Source organism: Mustelus asterias, unplaced genomic scaffold (genome assembly GCF_964213995.1).
Source record: "Mustelus asterias unplaced genomic scaffold, sMusAst1.hap1.1 HAP1_SCAFFOLD_4130, whole genome shotgun sequence".
Lineage (NCBI taxonomy): Eukaryota > Metazoa > Chordata > Chondrichthyes > Carcharhiniformes > Triakidae > Mustelus > Mustelus asterias.
The window spans coordinates 1-11,917 of NW_027594075.1; the positions used below are offsets into that span (position 1 = coordinate 1).

General features: G+C 45.7%; 1 pseudogene; it reads left to right on the forward strand.

Annotated features, from left to right (window-relative positions):
- Positions 1–2,862: 2,862 nt before the first annotated feature.
- On the forward strand, positions 2,863–3,066 carry LOC144490966 (U2 spliceosomal RNA; annotated as a pseudogene).
- The last annotated feature ends 8,851 nt before the right edge of the window (positions 3,067–11,917 follow it).

Consider the following 11,917-nt stretch of genomic DNA (forward strand, 5'->3'; position numbering starts at 1 on the left):
GATGCATTCATTGTCCAGACACAAGGATAGATATGAAGCTGGAAGCAGGAATACATGTCTATTCAACTTGGTAGTGAGCCAGTGGGAACGTCCATTTTGACCTTGTGGTAACATCTGCCGTTACCAGGCAACAGAGATGTAGTTAGTGCCAGGAGGGGAGAATATGTCCAGAATCAGTTGGACGAATGAGATATCACCATGCTATTAAGTATCATATGGTTGGCTGAGGTATTTGACAGAGATTTGCATTGATGTATAACTACTAAATGGAATTGATTCTAATCTAATGAAAGGCAGAATTATTGATGAGGAAAAAGTATAATTAATCTGCATTTGACTCTGTACTTCAGATATTTTGGAGAGATTCTGTCGCTCTATTCCAGAGCTATTTAACCCTTCGTGAGACTCCAGTCAGCTGTACGTTTGTATTGTTTTGTTCTTTGTTTTATGTTAAATAAATTTTGGTATGTCTTTGCACAGAGATATTTGCCTTCCAAGTTTTGAATTGTCTGTGTTTAAGACACAATTGGTCACCTTCTGAAATTTCCCCACAGTGGAAACATTAACTAAAGGTCCTGCTTGACCTCTCAAGTGGTCATAAAATGCCAATGGCATTTCCTCAAATGGGATACCTCACTTGGTCTGGAGAGTTCTGGCCAATATTTACCCCTCAATCAACATCATAAAAACACATATTATCTGATCAATTATTACATTTCAGTCTGTGGAATCCATCTGTGTGCAAATTCACTGCTCCCAATGCGGTCTACTCCACATCGGAGAGACCAAACGCAGACTGGGTGACCGTTTTGTTGAACACCTTCAGTCCGTCCGCAAGCAGGACCCAGACCTTCCTGTCACTTGCCGTTTCAACACACCGTCCTGTTCTCCTGTCCACATGTCTGTCCTTGGCCGTTTGCAATGTTCCAGTGAAGCCCAACGCAAACTGGAGGAATGACACCTCATCTTCTGACTGGGTATTTACAGTCTTTGCGACTGAACGCTGAGTTCAACAACTTTTTCAGAGCATGAACTCTCCCCTCCAGCTTCACCCATTTCCATTGATTTCATTTCATTTCTAATTTTCATCTCATTGATCCATTTTTTAATCACTTTTTGTTCTGATTTTCATTTTTCCACTTTTGAAATCTTGCTTTCCATCTTGTCTCCAACCAACATCCCCCCCCCCCCCCCCCCCCCCCCAAGCCAGGACCAACTGCCATATTCCTCAGGTAGTCCCCTAACAATCTGTACCTTTGTTCTGCCATTCACACATTCCGATCACTTAATAGACGCTTTTAGTACCTTTCTCAGCCTTTATCATCTCCAGTTACATTCCCTTTGTCCAATTACAGCACGTGCCCCTCCTCCCCGACCAATGTTGTCCGATTTTCCTTCTCTTCAGCTCTGGAGAAGGGTTATCCAGACTCGAAACGTTGGCTTTATTCTCTCTCCACAGATGCTGTCAGACCTGCTGAGTTTCTCCAGCATTTTCTGTTTTTGCTTCAGAAGTATTTCATTGGCTGCAATGTGTTTTAAACCATCACGTGGTTGTAAAAAGTGTTATATAATAACCTCAACAAGGCCCATGAGGTTGGCCTCTTGGAGTATGAGCTACCTGATTGAGATGACGATTGCCTGCCCAATCAGGGAGTCTCACCTGTGTATATATTGAGAAGCGTCAGGGCTACTGACACTCCGGATTCTGACTTTGTATCTGAAGCACTCTTAGGAGAAGAATTGAGTTTGTAAATAAAGGGAATCTGTTAAGGGTACAACAGCACCTGAAGAGTTATTTCATAATACAAGTATTTTTATATTGAATTTATAAACACAGTGGTTTGCACTGCTGCCTCACAGTGCCAGGGACCCAGGTTCAATTCCAGTCTTGGGTCACTGTGCAGAGTTTGCACATTCTCCCCGTGTCTGCGTGGGTTTCCTCCGGGTGCTCCGGTTTCCTCCCACAGTCCAAAGATGTGCAAGTTAGGTTGATTGGCCATCCTAAATTGTCCCATTGTGACAGGGGGATTAGCAGCGCAAATACATGGGGTTATGAGGATAGGGCCTGGGTGGGATTGTTGTTGGTGCAGGCTTGATGGGTCGAATGGCCTCCTTCTGCTATGTTTGTATGTATGTAAAACTGTGTGAACCTGTCAAATGGAAGGTGTGAACCTTCAATAGAACAGTGACCATGACACCACACAACCCTGCCACAGCAACCTCTGCAAGATGTGCCAGATCATCGACACAGATGCCATCATCTCACGTGGGAACACCATTCATCAGGTAGACGGTACATATTCTTGTGACTCGGCCAACGTTGTCTACCTGATACGCTGCAGGAAAGGATGTCCCGAGACATGGTACATTGGCGAGGTCATGCAGATGCTACAACGGAAGAATGGACACCGCTCGACAATCACCTGGCAGGAGTGTTCCCTTCCTGTCAGGGAACACTTCAGCAGTCACGGGCATTCAGCCTCTGATCTTTGGGTAAGCGTTCTCCAAGACTGCCTTCAAGACACATGACAACGCAGAATCGCTGAGCAGAAACTGATAGCCAAGTTCCGCACACATGAGGACGGCTTCAACTGGGATCTTGGGCTCATGTCACACTATCCGTAACCCCACGACTTACCTGGGCTTGCAAAATCTCACTAACTGTCCTGGCTTGAGACAATTTACACCTCTTTAACCTGTGATTAAACCTCTCTCCACTCGCATTGTCTACCTGTAATGACTTGATTACCTGTAAAGATTCGCACTCCATCCATCATCTTATAATTGAGATTGTGTCTTTATATGCCCTGTTTGTGAACCCAACTCCCATTCACCTGATGAAGGAGCAGCACTCCTAAAGCTCGTGCTTCTCGGCCTTTTGGCTAAGATCAAGTGTAGTATGGATTGGATGCTGCACTTGGTTGAGGTCATTAGGTTACATTGAAGCTTCATATGTTTCATATGAAGCAATTTTTAAAAGCGGCATCTCAGCCTTTTGGCTAAGATGCAAATGAGCTCAAGTCTTGGAGGAGGTATTACTTTCCCTCCTCCAATCAGCTTGGCTCATGTAGGTCAGGCCCAGGAGAGGGTGATTTGGTCACTCGCCCTGTCTTGCCAGCCTGGATCGGAAATGTCTCAACTTGTTGAGACTCTGAATTGGATTTGATTTGATTGAATTGGAAAAGTACAAAAAAAAATAAACCTGTTGGACTTTAACCTGGTGTTGTAAGACTTCTTATGGTATTTGCACTCACTTGCCAGTTGGGGGCAGGGTTTGTAGTTGTAGAGAAGAGATGAAAGCAAGCAAGACAGACTGACATTTATAATCGCACGGTCTCGATGTGCCTTACGGTCAAGTAAGCACTCTGTTAATGAAGTGCACCCATTGCTGTAATGCAGCAAGTTGAAGACGAAGATAAGAAATTAAAAGAGAAATTAATATTCATTGCTGCTGTCCAACTCCCTCCTCCTCTCCACTGGAACCCAGGTCCCTGGCACTGCTGCCTCACAGCACCAGGAACCTGGATTCGATTCCCAGTTTGGGTCACTGTCCATGTGGAGTGTGCACGTTCTCATCGTGTCTGCGTGGGTTTCCTCCGGGCGCTCCGGTTTCCTCCCACACTCCAAAGATGTGCGGGTTAGATGGATTGGCCATGCTAAATTGCCCCTTAGTGTCAGGGAGACTAGCTAGGGTAAATGCATGGGGTTATGGGGATAGGGCCTGGGTGGGATAGTGGTCGGTGCAGACTCGATGGGCCGAATGTCCTCCTTCTGCACTGTAGGGATTCTATGATTGGAACGAGGGTGCAATTACGGCCTAACGTTCGGAATGCGGACTTCGGAAAAGTTGGAAATTAGGATGGAAAACTGGCAGAAAATAATTAAGTGAGGGAAACACGAAAACAAAGTCAAGTGACGTGAAAACGTGGTGCCTGCAGTTGGAAAGCTGAATTACTGAACAATTACTGCACACAGAGGGAGATGATGTTGTGATTCTAAATGAAGAAAGTAAATACAATCCATTCAATCCAGTGAGGCTTGGCTTTAATGACTGTTTGTATTTCATTTCTATTGCTTTGTGAAGCTAAGTCAACACCTCCAGCGAGGATAGCGCTCACCAGCTGACAGGTAGAACTACAGATAATTAGCACAGCGCAGGAACCGTGAGAGAGAACAACAGCCAGAGACAGAAGAGAAAAGCTTTAGAAAAATGCTGTAAACACGGACGCAGTGGATAAAAAGAGGAAACAAAAGGCTGACATTTCAGATCGGGACCTAATGTGATTTGTTTTAAATGACGCACTTCAGCAAAGGTTACATTGAATATATGGTACAGCAAAAGGCCATTTGGTCCATCCAGTCATGCTAGCACATTAGGGGCAGATGTAGAGTGATTATAGTAAGTGCAATAGGACGTTGGTGAGGCCACACCTGGACTATTATGTGCAGTTTTATTTTCGCAGATGGCACCGGAACGAGACGACTTCTTGCAAGCTGTGCCCAGCATACCTTCTAATTCTATCTTTTACTCTCGTTCTATGCTTCTAAAACTTCATTCTAACTCTTTTAAACAATGCTACACCCTAGCTATGACTGTAACACTACATTCTGCACTCTCTCCTTTCCTTCTCTATAAATGATATGCTTTGTCTGTATAGCGCGCAAGAAACAATACTTTTCACTGTATCCCAATACATGTGACAATAATAAATCAAATTAAATCAAAAATCCTTATCTGAGGAAGGATGTCCTTGCTATACAGGGAGTACAGTGAAGGTTTACCAGGCTGATTCCTGGGATGACAGATCTGTCATATGACAAGAGACTAAGTCGGTTAGGATTATATTCACTGGAGTTCAGAGGAGTAGGAGGGAATCTCATAGAAACTTATAAAATTCTAACAGGGTTCGACAGGGTAGATTCAGAAAGAATGTTCCCAAAGGTGGGGGAGTCCAGAACTAGGGGTCATAGTTTGAGGATAAGGGGGTAAACCTTTTAGAACTGAGGTGAGGAGAAATTTCTTCACCCAGAGGATGGTGAATGTGTGGAATTCACTACCACAGAAAGTAGTTGAGGCCAAAATTTTGTGGGATTTCAAGAAGAAATTAGATATAGGTCTTGGGGCAAAAGGGATCGAGGGATATGGGGGGAAAGCAGGATCAGGATATTGAATTTGATGATCAGCCATGATCAAAATGAATGACAGAGCAGGCTCAAAGGGTCGAATGGCCCAACCCTGCTCTATTTTTTTGTGCTTCTAATCCAAGGATTATCACTGTTAGAAAGTTCCTGGGAATGAGATGGAATTTCAGAAATGTATCCAAGTCAAATAACAACTTGAATTTACATAGCACCTTGACAGTGTAAAGCTTTCACAGCATCATTAGCCAACAAAATTTGACATTTTAGCGTGACAACTAGGAGATAAGAGAGGTATGTTTTAAGGAACATCTTAAAGTTGTGGAGGGTGGTGGGGTAGGGGGAGAGAGAAGCAGAGCAGCTGAGAAAGGCAGCACTGGGATTTCTGGTCTAGGCAACTGAAGGATGGCCACCATGTGGGCGGCACGGTGGTACAGTGGTTAGCACTGTTGCCTCACAGCGCCAGGGACCCGGGTTTGATTCCCGGCTTGGGTCACTGTCTGTGTGGAGTTTGCACGTTCTCCCCGTGTCTGCGTGGGTTTCCTCCGAGTGTTCTGGTTTCCTCCCACAGTCTGAAAGACGTGCTGGTTAGGTGCATTGACCTGAACAGGCGCCAGAGTGTGGCGACTAGGGGAATTTCACAGTAACTTCATTGCAGTGTTAATGTAAGCCTTACTTGTGACTAATAAATAAACTTTACTTTTACTTTACAATAGTGGCGTGATCAAAACTAGGTGTGCACAGACCTCTCGGAAGTTTCTGGAGACGGGCGAAGCCACGGAGGGAATTGGAAAACAAGAATTAAAATGTTACAATTAAGAAATGGCTTCCCTTTGAGGCGAAATCAGAGAACAGACTGCAGAGTGGGCGGGTATTGGGTTGATCAAATATTTCTATTATTGGCAACAAGAACCACCAGCGCAGTGCCTCCTCTTTGCATGTTCCAAACTAATTCAACTCAAGTGTATCGACTGGTGTGAGAGTTGCCAGGAACAAGAAAGCCTTGTCTGGTCTAACAAAATAAACTTGATGCCCCCAGGGCCACATCCATGTGATGCACCAGGTTCAAAAGCAGTATTGGAGAGCTTCCAGATAGACACAGTTACTGAAGTAGTCAGCTCTGAACCTGCGTTTCTCATGCTGGATCTATGATCAATGTGGCTGGGGAAGGAGAACCTATGCTGATCCACCAATGACGAGTGGCAGAAAGATTGGGAAAATTGGCTCTAATGCCATTTATCCTACTTTTCAGCAGTTGGTGCTTCCACTGTAATTCTGATGGGAGAAGAGGACTTGACATTAACATACAGAGGGATCTGGGCGTACAGGTCCACAGTTTCCTAAAAGTGGCAACACAGGTGGCCAAGGTGATTAAGGAGGCATATGGCATGCTTGCCTTCATCAGCCTGAGCACTGAGTACAAGAGTTGGGAAATCATGTTGCAGCTATATAAAACCTTGGTTCGGCCACATTTGGAGTATTGCGTGCAATTCTGGTCACCACACTACCAGCAGGACGTGGAAACTTTGGAGAAAGTGCAAAGAAGTTTCACGAGGATGTTACCTGGTCTCGAGGGTGTTGGCTATGAAGACAGGTTGATTAAACTAGGATTGTTTTCACTGGAAAGACAGAGGTTGAGGGGAGACCTGATAGAGGTCTACAAAATTATGAGAGGCACAGACAGGGTGGATAGTCAGAGGCTTTTTCCCCAGGGTGGAAGTGTCAATTACAAGGGCGCACAGGTTCAAGGTGAGAGGGGGAAAGTTTAAGACAGCTGTGCGGGGGACGTTTTTCACACAGAGGGTGGTGGGTGCATGGAACGCGCTGCCAGAGGAGGTGTTGGAAGCAGGCACATGAGCAACATTTAAGAGGCAACTGGATGGGTACATGAATAGGGAGGGAATAGAGGGATACGGACTGAGTAAAGGCAGAAGGTTTTTTTTAGTTTAGTTGGGGCATCATGATCGGCACAGCTTTGGAGGGCCAAAGGGCCTGCTCCTGTGCTGTACTTTTCCTTGTTCTATGTTCTTTTACAACAATGGATCGGGGGCAGGGGGGGCGGATTTCAAATCCTGCCACGATAGATGGTGGAATTTGAATTCAATAAAAGTATCTGGAATTAAGAATCTACTGATGATCATGAAACCATTGTTGATTGTTGGAAAAACCCATCTGGTTCACTAATGTCCTTTAAGGAAATCCTTTAGTACCATCCTTACTTGGTCTCGACTACATGTGACTCCAGAGTCATGGCAATGTGGTTGACTTGCAGCTGCCCTCTGAAACGGCTGAGCAAGCCACTCGATTCAAGGGCAACTGGGGATGGGCAATAAATGCTGGCCCAGCCAGCGGCGCCCATGCCTCACAAATGGATGAAAAATATTGATACTGCTTGCTCAAACGCTCAGGACCCAAAAGTATGGGAGGGGTGACATGAAAATGGAATTGAGGATCTTCATCATCGTCAGCAGTAGATAATTGGAACATTCAGTTCCTCTAGTCTGTTCCAGCATTCATGGCTGCTCCACGACTCCAATTACCCACCTTTGTTCCATACCCCTAGATGATGGTACCAAACAAAATAGACACCCCTCCCCGCGCCCTTCCAGCATTCAGTCTTTTGACAGGGGAGGTGGGAGGATTCAAATTCCATGACCCTATTTAGCATGGCCAATCCACCTCACCTACACATCTTTGGAAACTAAGGTGCAATTTAGCATGGCCAATCCACCTAACCTACACATCTTTGGACACTAAGGTGCAATTTAGCGTGGCCAATCCACCTAACCTGCACATCTTTGGACTGTGGGAGGAAACCGGAGCACCCGGAGGAAACCCCATGCAGGCACGGGGAGAACGTACAAACTCTACACAGTCGCCCGAGGCCCGATTCGAACCCACGTCCCTGGCACTGTGAGGTAGCAGTGCTAACCACTATGCCACTGTGCTGCTCTTCACCTGTGATATTGGGGCGGGGGCGGGGGGGGGGGGGGGGAGGGGGGGCGGCCAGGTGAGAATCAAAGAGACAAAATAAAGATCAAATATCAGTCTGAGTCGTCTCAGCCTCAGAACCGAACAGAAACCTCAGAGACTCATCTACTATATAGCGATCGAATCACATTGATTCTGGCAAGCAACTACTGCAAATTCTGCCAAGAAATCAAAGTCCAGAATAGTGAGCAAGACCAGTCTTGTTAATATTCAGATTAACATACAGCAGCTATTGACCTGCTGTGGGAGTACAATTTAGACAAGACGGAGCCTTTGACTATATCACTGCTTTACACAATACACACTTCATCATAGATTAAGGTACCTGACAGATTGTTTGCAACAGTAACACTCTTTTTCGTAGCTTAGCATTTTGACTCATTTGTTCGTTTAGATTGCAAGGCTGGGTTAGTTTGACCCAATTACATTTAATACATCAAAACCACTTCATAGGCTGAAGGAAATCACCGAATACGTGGAACAAGTCAAAATACTTGCCAACTCCTGACAAAATTAACAGGTCGGATAAACTATCTTATTCTCCCTACTTCTGGACTGGGGGCCGGAACGCAAAGAGGACAAAGTTAGAAACATAGAATCCCTACAGTGCTGAAGGAGGCTCCCAATATCACAATGGCCCATTGAGCCACCACCAACCACAATCCCACTCAAGCCCTATTCCCGTAACCCCACGTATTTACCCTGCTGATCCCGCTGACGCTAAGGGGCAATTTAGCATAGCCATGTGCACCTAATCTGCACATCTTTGGACTGTGTGAGGAAACTGGAGCACCCGGAGGAAACAGACATGGGGAGAACGTGCAAACTCCACACAGTCACCCAAGGCTGGAATTGAACCCAGATCCCTGGCGCTGTGAGGCAGCAGTGCTAACCACTGTGCCACTGTGCTGCCCATGTTATGCAAGACTTTTAGAAATTCTGCTTCGGCCGCATCTGGATTATTGTGTTCAGTTCTGGGTGCCACACCTAAGGATTATATTGGCCATGTAGGACTTACATTGATACCGGGACCTAAAAGTTGTATAGATTGGGTCTTGTTCACCCTCACGTGGAGTGCCTAAGTGGCACAGTGGTTAGCACTGCTGCCTCTCAGCGCCAGGGATCCGGGTTCAATTCTGGCCTCGGGTCACTGTCTGTGTGGAGTTTGCACATTCTCCCAATATCTGCGTGGGTTTCCTCCAGGTGCTCTGGTTTCCCCCCATGCTACAGAACAATGGGGCATAACATTAAAATGAGAGCCAGGTTGTTCATGGGAAATGTGGGGGAACATTTTGTCACATCATGGAATCAGGAATTGTGTCCCCCAAAACAATTCTGTTGACGATGTGGTCCATTTAAAATGTCAAAACAGAGACTGAAACACTTATGTTAAGCAAATGTATCCAAGGTTCTGGAGCCAACAACAACTTGCATTTACATAGCTCCTTTAATGACCGTAAATCATCCTAAACCTCACAGGAAGTTGGCACGGTGGAACACTGGTTAGCACTGCTGCCTCACATCGCCAGGGACCCGGGTTTGAATCCCAGCTTGGGTCACTGTCTGTGCGGAGTCTGCACATTCTCCTCATGTCTGTATGGGTTTCCTCTGGGTGCTCCAGTTGCCTCCCACAGTCCAAAGATGTGCAGGTTAGGTGGATTGGCCGTGCTAAATTGCCCCTTAGTGTCAGAGGGTCTAGCGAGGGTAAATACTTGGGGTTATGGGGCTAGGGCCTGGGTGGGATTGTGGTTGGTGCAGACTCGATGGGCCGAATGGCTTCCTTCTGCACTGTAGGGATTCTACGATTCTATTATTCAAAAACAAAATTGACGCCAAGCCACATAAAGGGCGAGCTGATCAAACATTTGGTCAAAAAGGTTTTCAAGAAGTGTCTTAGAGAAGAGTGGACAGGTTTAGTGGGAGAATCTCAGGGCTTCGGGCCCAGCAAGCTGAAAGCAAAGCTGCCAATGGTGCGGCAATTAAACTCAGTGTTGTGCAAGAGGCCAGGATTGGAGGAGTGCAGACATCTGGGAGGGTTGTTGGGCTGGAGAGGTTGCAGAAATAGTGAGGGGTAAGGCAATGGTTTGTAAACAAGGAAGATGATTTTTTTTTAATTGCCGGATTGGGAGCCTGTGTGGGACAGCTAGCATGAAATGATCCCCTGATTAGCAGTCAGTCATGCTCCCAACGATGGTTTTTCCAGATACCCCAAGGCTTTGCCGACCCTGATATGACTCCTCTAACTGATACCCATGGCTTTCTCCCCTTCAGTGAATTTGTCATGCATTTTCAGACTTACCAGGAATTCCCCACATCCTTGAAATTAACTAGGAGATTTTAGTGTGAAATTTGTCAGAAGCTTCTTCAGGAGTCTGTTGACGATATGTCACAGAGTTTTCTAGTCTCTCCTTGAGCTCAATAAAGCCAAACATTGCTCAGAAAAATGTTATCCTTTTGAATACAAGCATGTTCCCAATTCTCTTCCCGCACCTAGTGGCACACTAAGGCAGACTTTTGTCTGTTTCCTTAGCTTATTACTTCCGGAACAGGTCGCTAGTCTGTCGCTAGAGGGGCACCACTCTACATCAAGCGTGGCTGACCAAGAGTCTCTCCCACTCTTACCGCCAGCCATTGGTGTGTTGGAAGGATTTTGCAGGTTGATACACAACCTGTTTGACTGCGTTATGGACGCATCTTCCTTGGCCACCAAGTGCTGGGGTGCGACTCGAACCCGGAGCCTCTGGTTCAGAGCCAGGGACACTTCCTCCTGCGCCACAAGACCACATACATGTTCACTGGGTTATTAAAACACACAATCCTCAAATTTACAAGGGACAGAGAGACAGAATGGGAGAGAGAATTTTCTTTAATATTTTTCACCCTTATCTCACACGATATGATCTGGAAAGCTCTGCAAAATTATCGAATCATACAGCACAGGTGACCATCCAACCCACCATTTCTTTTTTACAAAAGTTATCCAATTCGTCCCACTAAGCTGTTCTTTCCCTTTCTGTTATGTGGAACGAATCCCACTGAATTCCTGGCTCATCAAATCTGCACCGACTCTTCGAAAGAGCATCTTACCCAGAACCACTCCCGCCCAGTCCCCGTAATGCCGCGCATTTACCATGACCAATCCACCTAACCCGCACATCTTTGGAGTGTAGGAGGAAACCGGAGCACAGAAACCCACGCTGACATGGGGAGAATTTGTAGACTCCACACAAACAGTGACCCGAACGGAGGAATCGAACCTGGCTCCATGATGCTGTGAGGCAGCAGTGCTAACCACCGTGCCACCCAATTCAACCCCTTTAGTCTCCTATGTGGGAGTAGAAATAATTATTCCTTTCAAAAGTGCAGCATGTCATGTTTTGAGGACTGCAGACTCACCACTGACTTGGCTTCTTGAAGGTTGTCCAAAGCTAAGTCCACTTCTGAAAGAAACCAGATAAATGTTTAAAAAACACCACACTACAATATTTTGGAAAGTAACAACTAAAGCTCCAGTCATTATCAATCTATGATATTGGGAGTAATGGTATAAGAATTGGGAATCTAGGTGATTATCTTTGTAAGCACCCTTAGCGCCTATATTACACTTGCGAGAAAGATCTGGGCTGGTCTTTACTGGGGCAGAGATGGCGTCATAAATAACCAGCATTTTGTTGTTTACATTTGGCCCATCTGATTGTGCTGATACTGTGCAATTTCAATATATTTTATGTTGATGCGGGAATTTTTTAAGAGGCAGTGTTTTTCTACAGACAGTCAGTTTGCCTGG